The sequence below is a fragment of the Oryctolagus cuniculus genome, chromosome 14 (assembly GCF_051225735.1).
Source record: "Oryctolagus cuniculus isolate XC-2025 breed Fujian yellow rabbit chromosome 14, ASM5122573v1, whole genome shotgun sequence".
In the NCBI taxonomy this organism is placed as follows: Eukaryota; Metazoa; Chordata; class Mammalia; order Lagomorpha; family Leporidae; genus Oryctolagus; species Oryctolagus cuniculus.
In genome coordinates, this window is record NC_142880.1 from 15225812 (window position 1) to 15251239 (window position 25428).

The window sequence follows — 25428 nt, forward strand, 5'->3', positions numbered from 1 at the left end:
TTTGCATGAAAATAAATATTTTACATTCCTGTGATAGCTTGGTGAATATTTTACAATGGATGTAGCCCTGGCTCTGAGAAGAAAGGGGTGCAGGCAACGACCTGCTAAATTATGTGAAGTCAAGTACTTTGGAGAATCAAAAGCAGATCTTTCCTGAGGATGCATCTAGCTAATCTGTGTTCTCTGTTCTCGCCAGGGATCTGCGGGACAGTGGAGCAAACCCATGCAGCTGCTCCGCAGGCCAACTGTGGTCAACACTGCCCTCCCTAACTCCCTGGGGCGCACTTCCACTGCTGACACCCTGGCATGTCTCCCTCTCCCTCGAAGCTGAGCACACTCTGGGCAGAAGGGATGCCACGTATCCTGCGAGTGCAGCAACCTTCCCCCTTCTCAATGCTGCTTGTCTCCTGGCGCTATTTCAGAGATGTCTATTACCTTTTTAATTAAAGTCAAAGCACTAAAGAGAAGGAAAATGTAGTTGTGATTTTGTCTAAGTTGCCTGGACTCAGACTGCTGGGCAAGGACTTACTTCCCCTGGAACTTTTGTCCCCAAGGAGTGGCGCATGAACTTGCATAGGGGCTGGCACATTTTTCCTGCAAAGGACGCTGGAGTAAGTGTTGTAGGCTTTGAGTAAGTGTTTGTAGACTTAAGTCCCAGCCACTCAACTCTGCCTCTGTGCTGTGAGAGCAGCCACAGACTTGTGACAAGTGTGCTGTCTTCTAATAAAGCTATCTATAAACACTGACATTACAATTCTACAGATCACAAAATATTCTCTTTATTAACTACTTAAAATACAAAACTGATTCTTAGCTATGGGCAAACAAAAATTGGTGACTGGATAGATATTATCATGGGCTACAGTCTGACCACCCATGAGTACAATGCAGTAGCATATAGTGATGGAAAATGAGAAAAATCTTTTTTAACATCGATCTTTACTCTTTTTGTTCGGTATTTAGCTCCAGTTGGATTTGCTTCTGCTAATTAACTCCTAAAAAGTGTCACAATCCTGGCTTTAATCTCAGATCAAGAGAATCCCAACTCACTGAAGCAATTAGTATTAAGTTGCAGTAGAAAAACGTAAAACTCACCTGGAAGACTCAGTTCTATTAGGCTAACCCATTATGAAGGGATTGCAAGGTGTGTATGGGATATGCATATCACGAAAAAAACTATGCATGAATTTCAAATTTTTGCACCAACAAACTCATCTTTTTAACTCCATTTTCCACAAACTTTTGAGATATTAAAGTCATTATCGTGCATGAATTTAATTTTAAAAATTAAATGAAGGCATTTTCTAAAAATTGCCTAAATTTAGGAGAAACCTGGCCTCTTTCCCAACAATGGAATAGCATGATTTTGTTAAGTTGAGAATTTCATTATGTGGCCACTTTCAGTGGTTAACATTTTTCTAGCGAGCCTTCCAGACTGCGTTTCACATCAGGATCATTTATCACTCTGCATTTACATTTGAGAGTCTTCTTGCCATATCAGTTATGATTCCTAAGACACTATTGCCAAGTATTAGAAATGATAGCCCTGGCTGGAAACAAAGGGAGGAGATAGTGTGAAGCTGAGAAGCCAGGAAGTTGCTGCTGTGTGCCTGCCACTTGCTGAATAAATCAAATGTGAGTTCTCAGGAACATGCTCTAAGTGTTCTTGTAATAGAACTATTTCCAGCCAACTTCCATAAAGAGAAAGGAGAGAAGTGGATTGGTCAAGTAACTTACAAAGTCATCCACAGTTTGTCAATGACTGCAACTTGCTTTGCAAACTCAATATTTTTGTAGAGTTATATCCTTTTAATTTCCTTAAACTTTTCTTGACATGTGAAAGGGATGACTGTTGCTCCCCGTCTTCGTGGAGGAATGACACAGGACCCTGAGCTGTTCTTTTGTCTGCTCGGCCCTCCCCGGGTTTGCTGCTGGTTCTTCCCGGGTTGGCTACCCTCCCTTCCACCTCCGTGGAAGGGCGGTTCCCCCTGCCACTTTCCCCACTTCCGCGGGGGAGTGGCACACCGCCGGCCGGCTCTCTCGAGGGCTGCTCAGATGTTCCTTAGGTGTTCCTGGTGCATGTTGTCTCTCTCCTCCTTTATAGTCCTCTTCCACCAATCCCAACTCTGCTACCCACATGCCGAGTACGCTGCTCTCCTCCAATCAGGAAGAGCTCCTGCAGCTTATTGGTTGAACTGGAGGCAGCTGTGTAGAAGCTGTTTACTCCTCTCCCAGCGCCATACCGTGGGAGAGCAGATGCATAGAATAAGTCTTAATTCCAGTAACTTAGTCTAGTCTGAGTTGCTCCCCACAGATGACAAGATTTTACCTTTGGTTGCTGATCTTAATTTCTTACATTTCTCCTTTTTCTATCTTCTTTGAATTAATTTGAGGCTATATGGATTTTTTTCTTTATTTTTTTCATTCATCTGATAAGCAGATCCACCGATTCACTCCTGCACATGCCACTAATGGCAGGGCTGAGCAAGCTGAAGTCAGCAGACAGGGTTCAAGTCCACCTGTGTGGCAAGGGCCCTGGTACTTGAGATATTACCTGCTGCCTTCCAGGGCATACGTTAGTAGGAAGCTGGAATGGGAAGCAGATCTGGGACTCAATCCAAGCACTCTGATATGACATGCTGGTGTCCTAAGCAGCACCTTAATTGCTGTACTAAATACCTGCCCAGAGATTTCTTTTTGTTGTATATTATGATTTACAATATTGCAGTTCTAGATTTCAATTATTATAATTGAAGAAAATACTTGCTCAGGTCAAACAAGTTTAACTTTAAAAATAACAAATAATAGTTTCAAAATTGTTCCACATTCATGTTTCTTTTGAGTTTTAAAAGCCAAATTTCATATTTTTATAAAACACAAACCAACTCATCTTTGATTTGCTGCATCCTCTACGGATACTTAACGAGGGGCCAGGAAGGAAAGGATCCAACCTGTCTTTATGACTGTGGAAGGAAAAGAGAACAGAATTGATGTCTCCACCCTCTTCCTTTCAGGAAACAGACCTTGAGAACTACAGACATCTCACTGCTTCAACAGAAATGAAACTGTCAGGATATATGCTATGCTTGCTACACGGTTCTCTCTGTGTCTGCAGTTTTGTGCGTTTAGTAATAGAATAAAGTATTTAAACAAAGAGGCCTGGGATCAATAATAAACATTCTCAGTTCACTACCAAGTATTTCAAGATCACTCTGAGGGGTTCTAGACCTGGTCCTCAGAGATGCCAGCAGCCGACTTAAAGACACTGCAGCAGACAGGAAGGGGGCAAAGTGAAGGCAGTGCGCGAAACACACTGCATGGCTTATTTTCAACCTACCAGATGAGGGATTAAGATGCGTATCATAAGAGAAACAACAAAACCTACCATTTTTCATGAATTATGGAATTGTTGATACTCTTTTGTTAAGAAATGGATGAAGTGATCATTAAACAGGAAATTGAATATAATAGAGATATTTATTATGGTTAAGCTAAATAAGATTTAAGTCTCTAAATTCAAGTTATCCATAGTGAAATCTCTATGTGAATAGAACAAGACTCATTCTATATGTTCTAGATATGTGTCAAATAAGAAGGAAAAAGTGAAACTGATAACAACCAACTTTTATGATCTTTCCAAGCATAGCATGCTATATGCATCTCCCATCAGATCAGCGCAGTGCGCTGGCCGTGGCGGCCATTGGAGGGTGAATCAACGGCAAAGGAAGACCTTTCTCTCTGTCTCTCTCTCTCACTGTCCACTCTGCCTGTCAAAAAATAAAAAAAAGGATTTTAATAAATAAATAAATAAATAAGCACCAAACAAAAGAAAAAGCAAGTAATAGGTACAAAAGCATTATCTAAGTGGATATTAAAAGAACCTATAAATAATAATCAATTGCAATGATTGTTTAACTATAGTTTTATATTATATGCATTAATTTAATGTAAATAATTTACATATTATATGACTTAAAATCAAGATCAAAATAAAAAACATATTGAATACAAAAGTATTGAGAATATATGGAGGGACTGAAGTGTGTTTTGTAAAGCAGGAAGAGCAAAATTGAATAAGTATTTGTCGCTCCCCCTCTTCGTGGAGGAACGACACAGGACCCTGCCTAGGCTTCATATCCGAGTCACGGCACCATTATGTCGCTCCCCCTCTTCGTGGAGGAACGACACAGGACCCTGCGCTGTTCTTTCGTTTGCTCGGCCCTCCCCGGGTTTGCTGCTGGTTCTTCCCGGGTTGGCTACTATCCCTTCCACCTCCGTGGAAGGGCAGTTCCCCCTGGCCACATTCCCCACTTCCGCAGGGGAGCGGCACACCGCCGGCCGGCTTTCTCGGGGGCTGCACAGGTGTTCCTTCAGCTAGATGTTCCCCTTAGATGTTCCCTGGTGCATGCCGTCTTTCTCCTCCTTTATAGTCCTCCTCCGCCAATCCTAACTCGGCTGCCCACACGCCGAGTACGCTGCTCTCCAATCAGGAGCAAGTCCTACAGTTTATTGGTTGAACTGGAGGCAGCTGTGCGGAAGCTGTTTACTCCTCTCCCAGCGCCATATTGTGGGAGAGCAGATGCATAGAATAAGTCTTAATTCCAGTAACTCAGTCCAGTCCGGGCTGCTCCCCACAAGTATTCTACTTAAGCTAGTTTTATTTTAATGCGTAAACATATTATTTTTGATAAAATCGTTATTTAATAGGTGGCTATCAAACGATTTCAAAGATCAAAATGAGTTACAATAGAGTATAGCATTATATCAGCAGTTTTCCGTGCTGTGCATCATCTTGATTTAGTACATCTGATGCTTCAGCAACGCTGGAGTGGCCTTTCTTGGTAACCACAGCAGCACAGAAATGTAATGGCGTGTGTTCCCTATCATTTCCTGCATTATATGTGTGGGTTGTGGTTGTTACTTCAGTTCCCATGACTATTGAGTGAGGAAGTTGGGTATAATTCCTGGCAGCATAGTAGTTTATTCATTACATTAAAGAGCAGATCACATTTCAAAACGTTTTTCTGAGATCATTACAAAAATAAAAAACAAATGCCAGGGTTATCATCTCTCATTACCAATTGCCCAGCAAATGTTTAAAAAAAAAGGAAAAGAAAAAAAGAAGAAATACGCACACACACACACACACACACCCCACAGGAAGCAATAATTTCTATGACAAATTGTTGGGCTGTTTACTTAGAGTGCTAAGTAATATATTTTTGATCAAAGATAAACAGTTTAAAAAGTTTCATTTGTATTCCTGTGAGGGGGAAAGGAAATTGCTATTCCCAGAAGGCCGATGTACCTTGTAAAATAATCTGTCTTCAAACCCAGAATGAAAGGGAGCCCAAAACAGCTCTGTTACTTGAGGAGACCCTGGAGATGCTGTTCATTACACAATTTGCTACAGCGGTTTGCAGATGTCTCATTTTGTGGGTCAGATTGTTCATTTGAATTTGGGGTTTCTAAATTATGTTGCATGGCATTGGCTAGAAACTTCTTTGCTGATTTCTGTTACCATTTCTAAGTAAACAGAACAAATGACTATTTTGAATAAATAGACATATGGCACCTCTCCATGTCTTAAAACTGCCACTGCTGAAAAGAACTTCTACACTCTGGATCTGAAACAAGACACTTAGTAGAAAATGGCCCTTTTATATAGTGCACCCAACTATAACATAGGAAGGCTGGACTTGTAACCACTTTGCAGGCAAAGTACCCAAGAGTTCACGGTGAGCTGATCAGCAAAATGCCAGCTCTAAGCTGCAATGAGGCGGTGATTTCAAATGACCCATTTTGGCACATTTTCTTTTAAAGATGTAATCCTGAAGCACATACATAGTCTTTGCTAAAGCTAATAAAACTTCCTTATAAACTAAGAAGTCCTACTCAGAAAACACTTTATTCATAGATGCGTTCAAAAGTTAAGTTTCTGGTTTCAACTGAAGTCATATTCAGGCAGTCAGGAATCTAATAAGGAAATTCCCCCTTTCTTTCTCTCTTAATTTGGGGGAAAATGTCATCATGCCTTGGGAAGTATTAGAATATTTTTGTAATCATCTGCAGTGCTCATTAGTCTTCTTATTATATCAGAAGTACTTGTATTTGTTGAAGCAGCTGAGATAAAAGAAATTTGAAAGTGAAATCGTTACACATTTGAGTTGGTGCCTTTTTCAAACAGGAAGCCTGCTGTATTACACTTAATGAGCTGGTGCCCCAGATAGAGAAATGGGATTCACATTTCTTAACCTCTTTTGAACTCTGACTTAAAACTATGGTGTGAATTTATAATACAAGAAATCCAAAAAGATCAATACTCATTTTTTACTCTGCATTTGGGGCACCTATAGTCAATCTTTACAGACTACTTGGTACTCATATTTGGCAGCTTAAAAAAAAACACTTGCGAAAAATGGAATTAAGAGATAATGCACATTTCCCATGACTTTTTTTAAGATTGATTTATTTATTTGAAAGACAGAGTTACAGAGAGCAGAGGCAAAGAGGAGAGAGAGAGAGAGAGAGAGAAAGAGAGAGAGAGAGAGAAAGTCTTCCACTAGCTGGTTCATTCCCCAAATGGCCATAATGGCCAGGATGGACCAATCCAAAGCCCAGGTCTCCCATGAGGGTGCAGGGGCCCAGGTACTTGAGCCATCGTCTACTGCTTTTCTAGGCAATAGCAGAGAGCTGGATCAGAAGTACAGCAGCCGGTACTCTAACTGGGGCCTATATGATATGCAAGTGATGCCATACGCAGTCACTTTACCCACAACGCCATAGCACCAGTCCCTCCCATGAATTTTTGTACAGCACTTCATAGTTATTAACTATATGTATCTCAGTCATGAGCATCTGCTAATGAGTGGTTACAATTTAAGAAAACATTTATTATATCAAAATTGAATTATTAAGAAAGGCATGTATATAAAAGCATACAGAACTAAATACATACACACACTACTGAGTACAGGTGATTAAAAATGGTAGGCACACCGGGTTCTAGTCCCGGTCGGGGCACCGGATTCTGTCCCGGTTGCCCCTCTTCCAGGCCAGCCCTCTGCTGTGGCCCGGGAGTGCAGTGGAGGATGGCCCAGGTGCTTGGGCCCTGCACCCCATGGGAGACCAGGAAAAGCACCTGGCTCCTGGCTCCTGCCATCGGATCAGCGCGGTGCGCCGGCCGCAGCGCGCCGGCCGCGGCAGCCATTGGAGGGTGAACCAACGGCAAAGGAAGACCTTTCTCTCTGTCTCTCTCTCTCACTGTCCACTCTGCCTGTCAAAAAAAAAAAAAAAAAAAACAAACAAACAAAAAAACAAACAAACAAAAAAAATGGTAGGCCATATCATCATCACTGTCTTGATTTAATATCTTATTATGTTTCACCTTTGGTGGAATGGAGGTATGGCATGCACAGAATCTCTGAATTATTTCTTTCAACTGCATACAAATATACAATTATCTCAATAAAGTGTCAAATTAAAAATTATGTTATACCGTTATTTTTGTATCTTTTTATAGGCTCTATATTTACATAAGGGGTAGTAATTTTGACTTTTTTGTAATAACTTCTCTAGATACATTAATGTAAACTACATAGGAAGAAGATAGATCTTGGATCTAATATGCTAGAAATCAGCTCTATATTTATTTGGAAATTGTGTATGGTAATAAAATACAATGCTAATTTTGAAGGAAGGGGGTGGGTTTTCATAATTGAAAAGAGAAAATATCTCATTCCCAGATACTTTTTTACTGCCTCTAGTGAAGTCACTGTTACAAACCATTGAAAGTTGCCCAGTAGTGTTGATTTTATTTGAAGATAATGCGACCCAGCTTTATAGTCTACTTTGTAAAGGAAACGCATGGGGTAGGGAATGCTTGCACTACAGATTTAAGTTAGAGGAAGACATCAGTCTTAATTAGGATACACTAAAGTGATAGATAGCACTGTGGGGAAAGTACCAGATCAGAAGAAGCAAAAGCATGTATGTTTTAATAGTTTCCTTTTGGCGACCTTAACTATGTTAATTTGCCTTTGATAAATTGTGACAGGGACTAGCAACTTAAATGGTCAACATACTTATTATTTAAGCAACAACATTTTGTAGCGATCATCTGGTTAGGCCAAAGACAACTCTTTTCTGGAAGTTGGTGTCTAATAAGCTCTAATCAGGTCCCTGAGGTCTAGAATGTTTAATATGAACTTCTGGAGTGAGCAGTCGAGATAGTATTCAAGTTCTAGCAGCAGGTTAAACAACAGGCAAATTTTAGGAATTTCAGAGTCACAGGATCCACTTTGACTACATAATAAATTATTATTAACATCACGGAGTGGGTGTTTGGCCTAGTGGTTAAGATATCGCATCCCACAATGGATGGGTTCTCACCTCTGTCCCCAGATTTCAGATTCCTCTTAATGTACCCTGGGAGGCAGCAGGTAGAGGCCCAAGTAGCTGGATTCCTGCCACGCATGAAGGAGACCTGCACTGAGTTCCCAAGCTGCTGACTTCTGTCCCAGCCCTTGCAAGCAGCAATGGCAGTGTCTCCCTCTCCCTCTCCCTCTCCCTCTCCCTCTCCCTCTCCCTCTCCCTCTCCCTCTCCCTGTCTTTCTTTCTTTCTTTCTTTCTTTTTTCTTTCTTCTCCTCTCTCCCCTCAAACAAATAAAGCAATGATTAGCAGAAATTCATGTAATATGCTCAAATAAGCTATGTACTTAAATACTTCTACTTAATTAGAGTGTATGATATCTCTAGGTATTTTGTATTTCATAACTCTATTACCAGCATTATTATGATCAGACAACTCAATCCTCATGCTAAATACAAACTTCTTACATCTAGAGTGACTCTTGTTTCCCTGGTAAATCCACAGGGTAATATTCAACACAGTGCCAGATAACTGAACGAAGGCATTGCCTTTGTGGGTGAGCATTACCATTAGATGATCTCAGCGGTAAAAACTTAGTTTTGGTTTTATCACCTCACAGTGATGAGAACCTTCCCTTAACCTCCTTTGCAGATCCTCAAAGATCAGATCACCAAGGTGGCTACGTTTTCCTACAACAGTCTTGAGCAAAAACAATTACAAACTAGGTAGATATTATGGACTCTTCTTGTGTCTGCAAAATTCTGAAACTGCAAGAGAAATATTGGAGAGGAAAATTATCCAAATATTATTCAATGTCTCATATTCAGATGGTTGGGAGATTTGACATTGCAAGGTTTACAGCTATGAAGAGTGTGAATATTTTCAAAAGTCAAATAAAATTTACATGTTTTTTGTTTTGATCTGTTTCTATTTTTTTAAAGAATTTTCAAGAAATTTCATTGAAATTGCTGATTTGAAGCAAGGTAAGAGACAAGAAAAAAGAGGACTACACTATTTTTCTCTTTTGAAAATAAATGTATATTTAGCATCCCTTGATTGGTTAATTACTTTGATATTTTGAAAAAAATCACACACAAAATTTAACCTCCATTGATGATGATCATGTGTATTAAATGCTACTAAAGTATATGAGGATTTTATTTAGATAAGATCTGAGATGAAATAGGAAGGTAAATTCTCAGGAAAAGTGATTTTTCCCTGTCTTGTTATGTATCTGAATGATAGCAGTTAATTATTAAATTCTACCTAAATAAAGGTGAGAAAAGTAAATTCTATAAAATAGATACATGTATTTGTGGATGATGTGCCTTATTACTCATTTTAACCTTCCATCAGCAGAAGACCTAAACACAGACAATAATCATGTTTTATATTTTGCCTACCCCAGTAGAAAAATTTATAATTCTGTATTTATTTGTGTATGATGGTTTCCCTTTAATTTTTGGCAAGGAGGGATGTGGGGTGTCAGAATATGTGTGGAGCTATTAATGAGCTTCTCGCAGGCCTCCTGTTCCCTGAGTTCAGAAAGGCATTCTCACGCCACCTGAGGATCCTCCCACAGCCACAGGCTTTCTCCTGTGCTCAGGCTTTCCTTGATGGTGCCCTACAAGTTTCAGCGTCCGGCTCACCCCTCACTCCTCCTGAATAGACTCTTGGAGAAACAAAACAAAGGAAAGCAAAATCACACTTATTTACCTCTGGATTTCTAAAGCCCAGCGGTAGTAGTGTGCCTGGAACTTCGTGGTAGTAAAGAAAACTATGTTCGAGCCGGCGCCGTGGCTCAATAGGCTAATCCTCCACCTTGCGGCGCTGGCACACCGGGTTCTAGTCCCGGTTGGGGCGCCGGATTCTGTCCCGGTCGCCCCTCTTCCAGGCCAGCTCTCTGCTATGGCCAGGGAGTGCAGTGGAGGATGGCCCAGGTGCTTGGGCCCTGCACCCCATGGGAGACCAGGAAAAGCACCTGGCTCCTGGCTCCTGCCAGGATCAGCGCGGTGCGCCGGCTGCAGCGGCGGCCATTGGAGGGTGAACCAACGGCAAAGGAAGACCTTTCTCTCTCTGTCTCTCTCTCTCACTGTCCACTCTGCCTGTCAAAAAAAAAAAAAAAAAACAACTATGTTCTAGTTCACACTGAATTTGTGTGAGTGAAAAATATCTATCATTGCATAGGTTGTGCTTTGGGTATTCATTTAGCACACGGTGGATTAAATGAACGTTATTTTCTGATGTGCAAATTCCTGGAATCCTCATAAACTTTAAATTCTGCTCATGTACGAACACCTAACTCTATTGCCTAAAAACTACTCATGGAGAAGGTAAAGTGTTATTTTCTCTCCCAAGGCATTGGCATTGATTTTTTAGTAATAACACTATGTATAGACATTTAGCAGAATTTATTGCCATGGTTTGAATTGTTTATCCCCAAAAGATAAAGTTTTTATGTTCAGTACCTGTGAATGTGACCACCTTTGCAAACAGTCTTGGCAGATGACCAAGCTAAAATGAAAATCGTAGGGTGCACCCTAATCCAATTTGTCTGTGTACCTATTTGGGGGGGGGACTTCAGACATGAATAAAGACTCCCACACAGGGAGAATTCTGTGTGAAACAATGTGAAGGCCAATGCTGGGAGACACGTCAATCAGCCGAGGATTGTCAAAAATCACCCTCAGAACTAACTGACCCTCTTAGCACCTCCCTCTGGAACTTCTAATCTCCAGAACAGTGACAGTGAACTTCCACTATTGTAGTAGTTTGTCTCAGCTTCCATGGGAAACTAACACACCTACATACACCATGGCTGATGGTAAATGTTCTCAGAACTGCTTACAGTGTGAGAAATAAATAAATGGAGTGACGAAAAGTGTGAGGAGTTTTGTTGAAAGAATTCTTAGAATTAATCCTCACTGAGAACTTGCAGAGTGATGGGAGAGGTCCAGTTTGGGGTCAAGGTCTTTGCACAAACAGGCATTGGGTTGGGAAGGAGCCCAGATGGGTTTTTATGACTGGCTTGAGCAGAGGTTGGGATAGCATGAAATGAAGGTAGAGGAATGGAGACAGAAGATCCTAAACCTTCTAATCGTATTCTGTTATTCTCTCTTGCTACCCATCGTTTGCTTTTTCCTAATGTGATACCTGCCGGAGAGATCATATGGGCTGAGCCCGCCTGCTTCTAAATTAGCCCACAAGCTTAAAAAAATCTTCCTGGTTTTCTTTCCTGTGAAGGTTTGAGATAAAATAGAAAAAGCAAGCACAGTGATGACAGAAAGACTAAACTCAGATTTTCTATTTTTTAAAAAGGAATTTTTAAAGCGCATATTGTACGTGAAGAGATGTAGCAGGGTACTAATAGTGTAGGTCTTTTAAAAATCAATAATTGGTGTTAGTAATAAGAGCGGTGCTGACAGCCAGCTGTGATAGTGCCCTCATTCCTGCAGCGCAGAAGGGAAAGGAACCAGCCGATGATTACGAACTCCAAGTATTGCTTGCAGTCAAAGCTTCATTAAAAAAATTAGTAAAATGCCCTTTTTTACCTTAAAATATGTGTCCCAGTATTGAAAGAGAATCTATATAAAGAGTTCAGAATAGAGCTGCTGCAGACTGTTCAAATCAAGGGTATTTCCCAGTTGGGCTACCGGCCTACATTGTGGAACTTACTCTTTAGTCAAAGCTCTTCTCCTCCCAATTAAAGAAAAAAGGTTGGGATGCCCACAGGTCTTTGCAGCATGTTTGGGGTGACTTTTTAACCCCTCATTTCACCCTCTGGATAGGACTCTTCTTTATGAAGCCACCTGGTACAGGAGCAGAATTTAGTCTGAGCTACAAATTAGGCTGTTAGCACCTCTTTCACAATGTTAAAAAGTCCATGCAGAAATTCATGTGGGCCCTGACTGGCCTCCTACGTGTGCTGCCTATGAGAATACAGCCACTTATTTTTATTCAAATCAAAGGGAGACATTTTGGGGATGACATAAGTTACTCTAAGGTACAGCAGCAGATTGCATTCCTTATCAGCATATTTCTGCAAGACTGCTCTTCCACGTGAGTTATTGTAACAAGGAAATCTATCTCACCACCGAGTGAGGAATCAGATTTCCTGCTTTGACTTTTTAGCTGCAGCTCACTTGCTCACGACCTTACCAAATCCCTTAAATCTCTGAGAGCCCATTTCTCATTTTCCTCTGTGCTCCCATGGAGCTGATCCAACGGTTTTTAAGGGAGCTCTGAGCTTGGCCAAGCTCTGAAGGGCATGGGGCAAGACAAGAAATGGGCCCTGTGCTCCCTGCTTATTGTCCTGGAAAATAGGTATGATAATATCAGCCTCACCAGGGTCCTATTGCAATTAATGTTTGGAAAATGTTTTGAAATCCCAGAGTTTAAAAAGGCAATGCCCGCTCCAATTATTTTGGCTTCGTATTTCTAAAATACTGTTTGGATTGTTTTAAGCCACCTTTTCAAAACATATGTGATACATAGGCAATTATGACTGCCTGGCAGCAGATACTGATGTGGTGGCTTCGGGGTCTTTTGAAAATTGCCTTAGTACAACATCACTATGACTTGACGCATCAGCTACGTGGGGAAATCCGAGTTCTGTAGACTCACCCCACCCCTTAAATGCAAAAAGATGAACCTCTGGGAAGGGTGCTTGTCTTTGTTGATCGCCAAGGCAGTTTCTGTGCTTCTAGAAGGTGGTGACGTTTGGCTTGGCATCATTTCAGATCTGAGGAGGGAAGCTGAGCCATCACTGGGAAGCAAAGAAGGGGGTGGGGAGAGAACTTCATCTGACATTCTGTTAAGGAAACAGAAAACTTACAAGCAGTGGCCTTACAGAAGTTTCTGTAAAATGTTCTTGTTTCAAGCTTCGATAACATGATAATCTTTATCCATTACTAATATTTGCTGTATGACACCTGAGTTTAAAATTCTGAAGTTAAGGATAAATTCCAAAGTGTTCCTAAACACTGAGTACAAACTGGCATTATTAGAAGTCTTCGAATATATAAACAAGTTATGAAAGTCTTAAATAGTTTTAAATCAAGTTGAGAACAAAATACATTTCTAAAGAGGAATCTATTACTTGAATTTCTTTGGCACTATTTTTTTAACTGCCAATGTTTGCATTTCACTTGGTGCAAAATGTAAAAGAAGAGTTTGCTTTTACGTACAATATATTATATATAACAAGAAATGGATACTTGCTGCTGGTTCAAGGTGAAAGGAATCTTTGAAAATAGGTCTATTAATACTTTTTTACTTAGAACTCTTCAACTACACCACATACCTTTTATAAATCTGGTAATTTAGTGTTCTTTTTTGCTTTGTTTGCAGTTTATTTAATATTTGAAAATACTTCTGTATCAATTAGCAAATTAGCAGTTTATCTGGGTGGAAAAACCCCATCTGAGTTACTGAGTTACAAAGTGAATTGTTCTGCAGCTGCAGAATCAAGTGCCTCAGCTGAGTTAATGCTTTTCATTTCTTTTGCATGTGTCAGCATTAATGGAGGCAAGCTTCTATGAAGCTTTGCGTGTGGAGATGGTGCTGAGCAGACTAGATTCAATTCTGTTAGATTCAATTCTGTTAAATGCTTTTTGCATTTTTTTTTAAAGAACACGGCACAAAAGGAGACTTCAAATCAGGCCGAACTTCAAGCAAAAGTTAATGCTATTCTCTTTTGGGTTCAACCACCCACTTTGCTTAAGGTCACTAGTTGAGGCTAATGCAGCTCAGAAGGGCTGCAGTAAACTTGGCATCTCCTTGATTAGGCTCCCTGCTGATCTAATACACATACTAGCTCACTTGCCAAGTCAAATAACACATTTAGTGAATTGGAAATAAGATTTAAGTGGGCCAGCACAATGCGGCTTGCCCTCTCATCTTTTTACCGAATCCGTCTCTTTGTACCCTAGGCTGTGAAAACTGCTCTTGTTAGAGGACTTAATCTTCATTTTTTTCCTGTAGATTATTTGGAAACAGGTCAATTGAATGTTGGAACTGCTAACTCCTCCCACTAAAGAAAGAACCCGCTTGTGGCATACTGATTGCATCATTTAAATGAAAGGCTCCTATTATTAAACAGAAAATACGATAGTATAAGGGTCTGTTAGAATTAATAAATAGAAATCCTGATATTAAAAGCACCCCTTTAAGCAATGTGTTTCTTTCTTTGTCTTAAAGACACTTTTCTAAAGTGTGCCTGGTATGAGCTGCTGGTGAGAAATAGATGGGATGATCACATCGCTATGTATTCATCTGCTCTGGCTGTTCCGCTGCAGTTAATTCTTAAATACAGTAGGTTACAATAGGGTGACATTTCTACAGTGCCTCTCACAAGAGCAATCTATAGCACGTCACATAATGTTTGACTTTGAACTCCTCAGTTTCTTAGTGACACAAAGAGTCAATTTATGACTTTGTGGTTTGTTTCTCAAAAATGAGTCATTGTATTTGTTGTGGTTTGAAATTTATCATAGATTCACCATAGATTATCAAGATATCCATGCCATAATGATCCGTAACTGTCCTTATGGCTGTGTTAGATGAGCAGGGTTACGATGTGTGTGGACTTTTTATGATCTACTTATCTCTTCTGGTCATATAGATTTATGTGAATCTCTTTTCTAACTAAATCTGAAATCAAGGCTTGCATTCCAAAGAAATAAAATATATCTATGTAAAATTCAAGTGTTTTTCTCTTACAGCTGAAAGTCAGAGAAAAAGGATCCTAATATTCAATAATATGAAATTGTCTTTTTCAGGAAGACAGCCTTTAAATTTGCAAAATGTGTAATAAGATTAACTATCCCAAGTATGTTTGGGGAGAGGATTGTGATACAGGGACTATTTTAAAGGGCATTATTTTATTGCCAAAAATTTACATTTTTGCAACAGTTATTTCTGAGTAGAAAGGATTTATTTAACTAACACCCCCATCCCCTCAACTCTGGCAAGGAGCTTTTCTATGGAACATGACACAGGTTATCCTGTTTACTCTATGTTTGATCATTACATTTTATTCACCAAAATGAATGTCAGCTCTCTGAGCTGCATTAGCGTGTATCAACACTGTGTGTGCAACAACGTCAGAAATAATAATTAATCAATTTATCAATGTAGCCTGGTCTTTGGATTTGTGGTGATCCCCCAGAAGCACTGTGTCAGTTCTAAGGAACTACACAGAGGTGAGGTCATTGCAGTGCTGGCCAGGGACCCACTGCAGGATGCTCTTTCTCATATTTGTTTTTAAGCACTGGAAATGTTAACGTTGTCTTTAATGGGAAAAGTAGGAAAACTGAAAGGATTATAAACTGTGACAGTATTATGAAACATAAAATAGTATGGAAAATGAGAGACTCCACCATAGGCTAGGTTTTGTTGTTTCTATTGGTAAGAACTGAATTGATTTTAATGCCTTCGCTACAGATGGATGGCATCTGACCTCAAGGGAAGATTTTACTGCGGAAAGGCATTTTCCCCTCACTATAGTTTGTCAGTAGAGAAAATAAAAGTGGCACCTTGATGATCCACTGGTTAGGAAATATATTTCTCCAAGATCATGAGCTCCCTTCTGTTTTCTTGTAACTGCATAAAGCAACTTTGGGATATTAGGATGCAGTAACAAATGCAAATATGTTGTTAGCAGTTTTCAAGTTACCATCACAACTTTGCTTTTTGGATACCTTAACACGTACTTTTTGTTAATATTCAGGTGTTTGAAAGGTAGATAATATTTTAAACTTGTACTCTAAAAATGTTTAGGAGACAGTATTATGAATGAAAAGATTATGATAAAAGACAACAAATTTTATGATTTGGAAAGAATTAACAATTAGCATTTTGGCCAGTTTCTTTCTCACTAACAAATAGATGCCAAAATACCACCTGTTTAATTCTTAGCAGACAGAAATATATTTTCATTAGCTAAGTTCTTTGAGATAATTATCATAATGCACATAGAAATAAATGCATGAGGTTTTAGTCAACTTATATGGTAAAATTCTTTTCCTCTACTTTTTTTTTTTTTACATTTTCTGACATTTCATACAAACAGCTAATTACAAACTCACCTTGCTTTTACAAATCAGACATTTGGTGCAATATTTAATCTAGATTTAAATTCTCATGATCATTTTCTATTTTTTTTCCATCCCTCTAAAACCACTAACTTGGTTATTGATTATAAAAGAATACTTTGGTTTTATCTGTGCAGATAACTTTTCCTTTTCCCCCAGGGCTCCGTGTAGGAGTGAATGACATCAGGAGATGCCAAGTGACCTACAAGTCCCCAGAAGGAACACTGTCCAATAAGAGTGCATCTTTTTCTTATGATTATGAATGAGTTCTTTGTAGCGAAAGAGCCTGGACCCAGAATTAAAGTCTCACTATTGGGAAGTTTCAGGAACAATTGGGGATTGCTTGCCACTCTTCCTGCCTTTAGCCAGTGAATGTGTGCAAACATAAGTGGCAATCACTAATGATGGCACTGGACAATATGTACAGGCAACTAATAAGATGCCATCCTCCACCAACCATCAAAAGAGTTACCAATAATACAGAAAGGTGTGTTACTAAAATAGGAGCTGATCTGTAGAGCTAATAATTCTTTAACTATTCTAGTTATAGTAGTATAATTTGGTGAGTTTATAGAAAGTAAAAAGTGATATTGGTGAAACTCGTATGCCTAGAGCCACTCTTAAATTACAATTGGAAACTGCGGGCAGTATATTTACACTGAACTACTCCAGCTCAGTAACTAAGCTTTGATGACCTGAAAGTTTCACAGAATAAGTATTTGTGCAAAAAAGCTTTAAAGTGATTTATCTTCACCATTAATTTGGGAATATTGCATATATTTTTATTAATATAAATCCCTTTTCCTCATTCAGTTCCTTTACTGTATCTCAAAATTGCTACAGAGGCATATCTTTCAAAGTAAATAAATGTTTTATTTTCATTATAATATTTGCTTTTCACTTAAAATACATAAGCAACAAAAATTAGTGATCCAATAGTGAAAAATAGCATATAAAATACAGTTTCAATGTATTTTAAAAGTTGACAAATATATAAAGAGTGGGAAAAATCATGTATTTTCTAACTTTGACTTTTTGATTTTGAAAACATTTATAGAACACCAGTTATGATCTATTTACTGCCCTACCTCACGTTAAGATACCCAGGGAGCAGGTCCAAAGTAAGCACTGCTTAACCTCAGTGATTGTGTCTCCTTTATTTCTTCATCTAGATTTCATCTTTAGTAAGTGTCTGTTCTCTGGCTGGTACTCAGTAAGTGTTTGTTGATTGAATGGAATGAAAATTCCCTTACTGGATACATAAAGGTTGCTGTGAAGCTGCTCACAATTACACCCCTAGAAGAAAAAGAAACACAAGAATAATTAAACACTCTCATTGGAAAAAAAATAATAAAAACTACCAAATAATTAGATTAGAAAAGTACCTACAATACCTTTAGCTTAAACTAAGGAAAAAACTTTTCTTCAATAATATTTATAAACATAGGCTGAATGCACTATTATCAAAACCATTACTGTTCTTATTTACAGGTGAAAACTTACGTACAGAGTTCTGCTGTTTTACAAGGTAACTCATTCTTCCTCAAAGCCAGCACTATGAAATGTAAAGAGTATCAAGTAAAAATTATAACCTATACTCAAACAATAGTCTTTAAATCATCTTCTGTCTAAGTCTATAATAATACTTTTCAGGAGCACTCAGGGTGTTCAAGACTTCTAAGAAAGGAAACAAAAGGAATATTACCCTTCTTAACCAAGAGTAGCAAAACTGAGCACACTTCCTTTTGGATTCAATTCCAATTGTGAAATGGACTTTGACATCTGAAAACGTTCTGACTACTCAGATATCAGGTTGAAATGTACATATCCCATCACTCCCAATATCCAGCTTGGGTCTCATCTGTTTTATGGAAAATGATTTCAAAAATCTTTATTGTGCCAATAGGTCTATTTTCATACTAACTATATACTACACTCATTTTTTTGTCACACAGCACTACCGGCTAAAGTCTGATAATAGCTAGAAAGGATATGATACAGACAATAATAGTATTATAATTCTTTCTATGCAAAGAAATGACCTTCGTTACTCAGTAATGGAAACATTTTATGTCACAACACTTGACCCTATTATGAATGCAGTTCTTTGTTTCTTCCCTGGCCATCTATTCACATAGGGATGGTGAATATTGCATCAGCAATATGAACTCTTCAACTTACAACACAGCAAAAATGTCCCTACATTTCCTATTACCTGAGTTGACGGACTAACTAGAAACAGTCAAGGTTATTTCTAGGTGTGGAGATTAAAAAAAAAAAAAAAAGTTGCTAATTGGCCCTGCAAGTGAAGTTAATTCAATTACAGATCTTTCCATTTGATTCATTCTTTTCTACTTTAGAAAGGATTATGTTGATGGGATTCAGGTAATGGAACTTGGTGGCTTAGGAGTAGCATTAAAATATCCACCCGGTTTTGAGCTAATGTGATTAAGTTTTATGAAGTTTGTTTTTCTTCTTAAAATCTTACTGAGGTCAAGTGCTCATGTGACTCCCTTGGAGCATGGTAGAGAAGCTGGGGAGCTGAGGAAGTGTTCTAAGCTCTTAAAATGTGCTCATTAAAGTCCTAAAAAGGTTTACAATACTCTTTTCCCCATCTGATACCTAAGTCAATAAATGAAAATACATAATTCTTTTCCATTAAGTTTTCATTACAGAACTTGGACTGAAATGCTTTCACATAGTACTCAGAGAGTACATGTATACATTGATTAATGCCAAGTGATCCAAAAAACAATTTAGCTTAATTCTAACTTCAAACCTTCATGATGTCAGTGACCTAAACTTTTTATCCTGTTGTCCACTGAATCCAAAAAATGAAATTCATTTCTTTCTCTTTCTTCTAAGGAAAAGTAACCAGCAGACGCTTAACATTATATTTAATTTCACACAGGCATTTAAAATTTGGCAAAGGCATTAAGCAATATACTTGTCCAATATTTCCATTTTTGTGTGCTTTCCCCTTGAAAGATGAAGAAACAATGTGTTAGGTTACAACTGGAACATTTTAACATGTAGTATCCAGAAATTAAATGTATCATGAAACAGTAGGTGGAGTTTAATGTACATCCCATCACAGAGGGTCAGTGACCTGGAACATTTTCAGGATTAGTATGAATAGAAAGCATTCCCTTCTATTTTCTCTCTGTATAGAAATCTATTTTAGTGTCTCTCCTTTAGGTCAAAGGCTCTTTTCAGTGATTCCATAGAAAATAATTTCAGAAATAAAATCATATTAATGAAGATACCAACATAGAAAGTTATAGGAAATATGTGCTGTATTCCCATAAATACACTTATCTATGAATCCATTTAAAATTGTATATATCAACAATAAGTATAGTATCACTTGAGTTGTATGCTTATATATTTTCCAAAATTAGATTATTTAAAAGAAAGAAAAAAATCTAAGGTGGATGCATTTTAAAATTCTAACTGAGACATACTTTGCAAATAAATTATCAGGTAATGAAGCGTATACTATTTCATGGCAACTATTTATACTATTTCAAGTAGGATTTATAGGCAGGTTTAGTCTTTTGATTTGTATTATACATACTTTATATGTGATCACTAGAAATTTTATTAAACCAATCATTCCTGAAGCTTGATAATTACCTTTGAGTGAAAGAAGGTACACATCTCAGTGGAATATCTCTCTTGCCTTAGAGGAAATATTAATTGGAGTCAATTTTCGATTAGAGCAAAAGTGTTGTGAAATTTTCTCAGCTGCAAATCCCTGATCTCTGCAATACAGAACATTCTGACACTCTGACACTTTGCCACCATGAGGCAACACATCAAGTATCTCAGCGCTTCTACCAGCCCACAATGTTGGTAAACAGCTCTACAACATTTGAAAACATAAGGGCACTAAAACAAGAATCTTAATTATATCATTCTAAAGCTACTATTTCCATTTCTTTAAATTCCAAAATGAAGTATAATTTATTTTTCTATTAAATTTCAGAAAATTTCTTAGTGATTAGTTTGTACAGAATACTAGTCTTTTTTAATCTGCTAACAATATTTGTAGGAAATAAAATAAGGATTATAACTTTAAAATTTTGATCTTAGAATTTGACAGGTGTAATCTTTTTGTCTAAGTGTTCTATTACTGAACCAGCAAAGATAACCATGGAATATATAGAAAGAGGAAATGCGGTTAACATTTGAAGCGAAAAACTTTCTAAATATTTGACGTAGTTAACAATTTTTAGATTCCTGTCACTAATAGTGCAATTCTTAACTCATTAAATGCAGATTATGTTACATGAAGTAATAAAATGTCTTGCTTTCTCAACTTAAGTCTTTTTTGAAAACCAAAGTTTGGTTCTACGAATCTTCTTCACAATTGAAGCTACAGCCTATAACTGACAAGGCATATTTTACTGACACTTGATTTGGAAATGGGCACTGGAGAGCTGATGGACTGGACGATTGCCCAAGCTGCTGCAACTGACATATAACCCACCATGTGACCACCCCTGTAGTTCGCTTTAGATCCCACATTAGTCCTGTGTTTGCTTCACAAAGCTGTAGAACAGCTGCTCTTCAAAAGAACATATGCTAAGGACATGGTAACTAAGTTCAGCCTTCAAGAAAAACTTGAGGAATTCTTTGAGAAAAATTATGCCACATGACAATATTAATCCTTGAACCACCTCTAGGATCTTCAATGTCACATGGATCAAAGAGTTGAGTGCATGAATGTTTATTTAAACTCAGCCTTTTATTTCCCCCAGCAGAAAGCATGTGTGTTGTTAACAGTGTTGGTGCTAAAGGAAAAGAAAATTTGAGTGGGATGTTTTCACTGCCATATATAACACAAGAAAGAATAAGCAGAGTTTAGATCATTCTCCAGGACGTGAATTTTACATTTGTCTCTTTCATTTTTGACAATCCATCTTTTAAGATTTTTTGTTTGGGGACTGTGCCGTGGCACAACGGGTTAAGCTGCTGCCTGCAGTGCCAGCATCCCATCTGGGCGCCAGTTCATGCCCCTGTTAATGTGCCTGGGAAAGCAGGGGAAGATTATCCAAGTCCTTGGGCCCCTGCACCCATGTGGGAGACCCAAAAGAGGCTACAGGCTCCGGGCTTCAGATCTGCCCAGCTCTGGCTGTTGAGGTCATTTGGGGAGTGAACCAGAGGATGGAGGACTTTCTCTCTCTCTGCCTCTGCCTCGCTCTAACTCTGCCTTTCAAATACATAAATAAATCTTAAAAAAATTTTTTTGTTTGTTTACTGTTTTTGCACTTTGGTAACAATGTTAAGTATAATTAATTGTAAGCAAAATTTTAGCTACAAAAATAATGACATTCCTTCTAAACAAATGCAATGCAAAGCAAACTATATTATACTAGAAGGAAATTTATTATCAGCCTAACCAGGCAGGCATTTACCAACTTACCAACTTAAGACACATACACACACATTCCTATAGAAGATAGTCATGGAAATGACCCAAATGTGTATCCATCTTCAATTGTCTCCACGTGGGAGACCCAAGAGAAGCTCCTGGCCCCTGGCTTCAGCTCGGCCAAGACCCAGCCCTTGAGGTCATTTGAGGAGTGAACCAGTGGATGCAGCTGGCACTGTGGCATAGGTAGTAAAGCCACCGCCAGCAGTGCTGATATCAGGGATATATTGGTCAATTCCAATCCCAGTGGCTCTACTTTCAATCCAGCTCTGTGCTATGGCCTGAAAAAGCAATGGAAGATGGCCCAAATCCTTGGGCGTCTGCACCTGCATGGGAGACCCAGAAGAAACTACAGGCTCCTGATTGCAGACTGGCACAGCTCCAGCCATTGTGGCCATGTGGGAAGTGGACCAGTGAACCAGATGATGGAAGAGGCTCTCTCTCTCCCAGTCTCTCTCTCTCTCTCTCTCTCTCTCTCTCTCTCTCTCAATCTATCTCTATCTCTATCTCTCTCTGTAACTCTACGTTTTAAATAAATTATCTTTAAAAAAAAAAGACCTCTGTCTGTCCCTCTCTCTGTGATTCTGCATCTGAAATAAATAAATAAATATTTTTAAAAAGTCAATAAAGCTAAATAGCTCATTTTAAAAAAAGGAAGCAAAATAAGTTAAATTTTATGGGTATTGCTCTTAAGCTTGAAGGGAGGTACAAATGTTTCATTCTTTTAATATTACCTAATAATGTGTACTGGTGATTTTCAGTGTTTCAGTATTTGCTGTAGGTTTTGTTTCTTTGTAATGCTTTAAAAGAAGAAACGGAAATTATTGTTGTTGTAGAGTCTCTAATAAGAAATAAAAAACTGATCTAAAATCTGAATTAGCAAAAGAAAAAAATCATTTGATTTCAACAGCAAAACCAAAGTAAGGGCAAGCAAAAAAAAAAGTTTTCATCATTTAAAAAAAAAAAGCTTACAGCCGGCGCCGTGGCTCAATAGGCTAATCCTCCACCTTGCGGCGCCGGCACACCGGGTTCTAGTCCCGGTCGGGGTGCCGGATTCTGTCCCGGTTGCCCCTCTTCCAGGCCAGCTCTCTGCTATGGCCAGGGAGTGCAGTGGAGGATGGCCCAGGTGCTTGGGCCCTGCACCCCATGGGAGACCAGGAAAAGCACCTGGATCCTGGCTCCTGCCATCGGATCAGCACGGTGCGCCGGCTGCAGCAGCGGCCATTGGAGGGTGAACCAACGGCAAAGGAAGACCTTTCTCTCTGTCTCTCTCTCTCTCACTGTCCACTCTGCCTGTCAAAAATTAAAAAAAAAAAAAAAAAAAAAAAAAAAATTAAAAAAAAAAAAAAAAAGCTTACTTAAAGGTACATATAATGCCCTCATTCATGATGCCCAAGTTGAAAATTCTTTTGTCAACACAAATTTTTGCACATTTAGAATATTGATCTTATGCTTTAAATTTATTTCTAATAATTAAAATTCAAAAATGTAAAACACTTGAAATACCAGTAGTTTGGATGTTTCAAATGATATTTATTTGGTACTAATTTTGCATCAATTTTCCTGACCATTTTACCTATGAACATAGTTACTCTTTCTAATCTGTTCACAGTATATTAGTGCATAACAAAATGTGTGCTGATTTTTCAGTGCTTTTTGGTAAAAACCCTTTGAAACTTCCAGTATAACTCTAGCAAATAAATGTATTTCACTATTTACTTTTTTGCTCAATCAGTATTAACAAACATATAAAGTGTTATGAAAAACAAAGAGTAACTTATGATCTTAGCTGTTCCAAGAATTATTAAGAAATCCAATTTCTTATTCCCAAGTACTTAAGCTCGATATCTGTTGGAAATTAGAAACACTAGGCATGGAAGAGCTCCAGAATTTTAGTTGTGACCTTGTCATGTTCTTTAAGGTAAAACACAGCTCAAAATTGTTGTTTATTCAAACAAGGCCAGAGGCTGTGTACAGGGACCATAGTTGATTCTTTCTGCTTCCTGGTTGTAAGGCTCTAAGAATTCAACTTCGTTGACTCCAATTCTGCATTTCTTAATTACTGATGTGCTATTTGATGTGACTTGTCAAACTCTATCAACGTAATGATAACTATATATTTGCTTTTATATATTCAATAAGATAATCTAAGTTGATAATAAAAAATTGGGTTACATTTATGTAAGTGTGCAGTAATTTAATATCATTTTTCATACACGTGAATTCCACCTTAGATGGAAAATTGTTACATAAGGAATTGAAAAGTGTTCTATAAGGGTTTCCAGATATCCTGTTTTAAAGAAGTGATTACAAAGTTGTATATTCTATCAAATAGAAGTGATGTACTAACACCTTGGAAATTTTAAATTCAATTAGTTATAACAAAGGAATAACCAATAATTGAATTTGCTAATAGACCATTTTATAGTATATTTGGTTTTTAACTCAATAGGCAGCTTTTAACTGTGTAATTTCATATAGTTTATACTTCAAAGACTCAATCTATGATAAACTTTTTTGCTTGCTCACAAAATTTTAAATCATGTCTCTAGGACAATTTTAATGATGATCTAATTACTTCATGAGAGAGTTCATCTATTTCATGATTTTGTGAATAATATGTAAGACACTTTCCCTGCACTTTATCTTCATTGTAAGTTCTTTTGTGACAAAACAAGTTTTTTTGGTTGAAATAAATAATGTATAGTCAAGTCCTTTATCATCCACAAAATGTATATCCCAACTAATATAAACTGAGACTTTGATAATTTTTCAAGTTAGAATGTGTTCTTCTAGTGTCAATATTGAGATTCATTGGCCTTTAAACTTGAAATGTGTGAGATTTCTATTCCTTGTTCAAAGTTTCACCACCATTCCACTGCCATCATCCAAAACAATAACAAAAAAGAACTTTCAATTCTTGACCATTTTCTAGACACTAAAATGTCCGTTCCAAAGTTATAGCTACTGTCTTTGAATGTGTTCTCCAAAATGTGCCCTTGCCTTTCCACTGTGATATTAATGGATTTTGGTTGTGGTGTCTGTGCTAGGGGAAAGGAAGGGCCCAACAGCTATCAGTGGACAAACAATGTAAATGCAAATAGGATTCAAGTTATTAGAGACCAACAATTACCTATAGTGATTTTATAAGCTTATTCCAAAGCAATACTTGTGCTTAAATCTGGATGATGATTCAAAGTATACTTGTAAACAAAAAAAAAAAAAACATATTATAGGGAAAATGATGTACAGGATGTATCTTAACAACCTTGTTTTTCTACATCCTAATTGGATTAACCCAGATACCACAGCCTCAAATCGCCCAATCTTACAATCATGTGTGTAATGCTCTACACACATCAATGCAGCGACAGTCTTGGGCCAAACCACCAAGTACTTAGTCAGCTACTGCTCTTACCACAAACTCAAACCTCACAAGCTCTGTGATCTGTTCTTCAGGTCTAATCTATACTTCAGGACCTTCATCCTGTCTTTCCCTGCTGACTTTAGATGAGAAGTGTATGAGG